Here is a 3,172-nt window from a genome sequence, read left to right on the forward strand (position 1 = left end):
CTCCTTGTGATAAAGCTTTGTCTACCTGCAAACACAGTCAAAGGCTACAGCTGCAAACCAAAGCCGACTCTAACCATGGCCAAGAGCTCAAGGACAGAAGCAGCCACATGCTTTGGTCAGCCTTCTGTAACTTCAATTAGTACAAAGGAACCTTTTCCATGAACTACCTGCTGTTTTCTGATGACCTCTGGGATCTTTTCATTTAGCCCTACACAAAGAAATGAATTCTGACAAAAACACAACTAAAAAAAGTTAATTCAGTCACAGAGTAATCTTCTGAGGCCAAAAGTCCATCTAAATGCAATGAAGATTTTGCTTTCCTTAAAGACAGAGGTGAGGACACGATCTGCAGTAGAAGTTATGAGATGCTAGAAAGCAACAAATATGGATCACTGACCAAAACTATTATGTACTTGATGCAAATGCAGATTGCATATTGTTATATATAGTACATTGTGTTTTTGGGTTTTTTTTTTTGCCCCATACAGTCACTTCTTTTTGGTGGTGAATACATGTTGTTAGACGATGTCTTGTATGGTCTTAATCTTTGTTGTGTACTATTTTTTATAGTCTTAAGTTATAATGAAAAAAAAATAAAAACAAAAAAAAAACAAAAACAAAAAGTAGGAACCAAACATAAAAGGTCTAGTAAAGCCAAAAATTAATTTCATAATGATTTTAAAGTGATCTAGCTGAGTTTTTACACTGAAAGCAAAGATTATAGCAATTGTAGTCCATGGTATTTATTTTCAGTCAAACCAAAGTTACATATAATTCTGCCTCTGCTTATACGGGATATTAACACTAACAATACACTCCCTTTCAAAGACTTGCACAGGCCAAATTGTTGGAATGCTGGTTTCCTTGACAACTCCAAACCCCAAAACTATGATAATGCGTTATGGTGTAGTTGAAAATAGCATAGTCAGATGTTTGCTTAAAACCTAGAAACTTTACGTGTTGCTTTTCATGTGCTGTGCCAAGTCTTGATAATACTTTTTTCCCCCAACCAAGGGACCTCATAACCTGATTGTGGTTATTGCTTTACAAACAGTTTTGACAGAAGGTGGCTGCTAGAGCTTAACATATGGACCAGTTCCGTGTGCTGGAGCTGGTTCTTGCAAACTAAGCTCATCGTTTCTTCTTTGCTGAAGTCAGCAAATAGAGTTAGAGAGATACCCAGTCATCTATCACACCAAATAAAAGGACATAACGGCTTTCAAAAGGGTTTCCCCACTTATCCAAAAGGCTTTCTGAAAGCTTCTACCTCTGCAAAAAAAAAAGAAAAAGAAAAAAAAAATTAGAACAATTATGGCAGATTGCATGAAACGTGAGAACGTCACAGTAACTGCTACTTTTCATTATGTTTGTCTTTGGGTCATGATCAGCGAATGATCTGGTACCAAAAGAGAGATTGGTATTGTGAAGGATGGAGTGGTGGTTTTTTTTTATTTTCCTGTCATCTAAGATGCTACCATAAGGATTATCTGAAAGGGAAGATGGGTCCGTTCAGGTACATGTTTGCAAGGCTTTGATGGACTGGACGTAACTGTGAGAGCTGTACAATACGAGGGTGGCCCAAGACAACAGTGCGAAAGTATGCATACCTCAGTTACAAAACTTTTGAAAGGAAGTCTCAGCCACAGAATGCATATACCTGTAGAGTTTTGCATGGGTTTTATATGAATACAATTTTAAAAAAATAGCTGCTTGCACATTATACCAGAAAAACCTCCAAAACTGCAATTGCTTTGAAAATAGATTTTAGGTTTTTTGGAGTTTTCTGAAATGCTTGGTCTGTATTTTGATAATTGTGCATATTATGTAAAAATGTTGGTGGACCCATAAATGACCAGACTTTTTCTAAGAAAAATGTTGCTTTAATGCATTTCATGGATTTTTACTCTTATATCATTGCTTGCTAGTAATAGCAAACCTGCTTTTCTGCATCTGCTTTGCTTAGCTATTGTAAGGCTTTGAACTAATGTATGTATTTATTGCTTGAACTTCTGTGCATACCTTATAAAGCATAATGTCTGACAATTTAAATGGCTCATGTATTCTTGCTTCTATCATAAGCTGATTATGAGGACTATGATCTTTTGTATACAGCAAATTTTAACTGTAGCACAAACATCTGTTTATGTATTGGTGGAATATACCTGTTTTATTTATCTTTTTTGAGGTAAACTAATTTTTGATACTTTTCATTACTGTGTACTATGTTCATACTTTGAATTCTCTGACGTTAGAAGTCATGGTTGAGAATTGTAACAGCTGTTATTCGTTCTGTATTCATGGCTTTCACTGCTGAATAAAATAAAGGACCAAACCTAGGATTTGAAAGAAAACTGTCTACCTCTAACACCAGGGAGTTATCAGATTTTATTTTACATAGTTTTAGTCTACAAAGACACAATTGCTTAAACCTAGTGGGCTTTAGGCTTATATTCTATGTGGTTGGATTCATGGCACAGTTGTACTGTTTGAAAATCAATTAAAATTTCATGTGAATGTTACAGGTATTTGGTAGAATTACCACTAACTGGGTTTTCTTTACATAACTCAGCTATGGAGAGAATGGCATCAGCATTCTGTGTCTACAGCTGTTTAACATCATAAGAATGCATTTCTTTGTGATTAGGGAATCGAAGAAGAGTCAGCTAGGAATAGAGCTGCAGAAATACACTCAAAATAAACCATCCTGGACTTTCATGTCCCTGGGCAGATTCAGTCACAAAATCCAATAGACTCTTTTGTAAAGTTTCCAAATTGGGCGTTCATATCTTGAAGAATTTGTGAGGTTTCATCCTGCACATGCCGATATTAACACGTATTTGGATAATAGCTTTATTAATGCCAGAAAGCTATCGAAAGAAATGTGGTTTACCCTTGTTATTTCACTAGTTCAGGTTGCAATGATAGGATTTTTTTTTGTCCTGAACACTTGGCAAGTCTTACTTTAGCAAAAACAGAAGGATGTACATTTTACTATAGAATTAATGTATGAACAGTGTGTCACTGCTGTTGGTTGTATAAAAAATGTATATGAAACCATTTCATTCACTTGATAACATTTCTGAAGTATAAATAAAAATAATCTAATTCTTTTGGACCCATTTATAATCCCTAGGATTTTATTCTTTCAGAGGGACCATACTTGCAAGCCAGA

Source organism: Elephantulus edwardii, unplaced genomic scaffold (genome assembly GCF_000299155.1).
Source record: "Elephantulus edwardii isolate Elephantulus edwardi_28Jun2011 unplaced genomic scaffold, EleEdw1.0 scaffold00022, whole genome shotgun sequence".
NCBI lineage: Eukaryota > Metazoa > Chordata > Mammalia > Macroscelidea > Macroscelididae > Elephantulus > Elephantulus edwardii.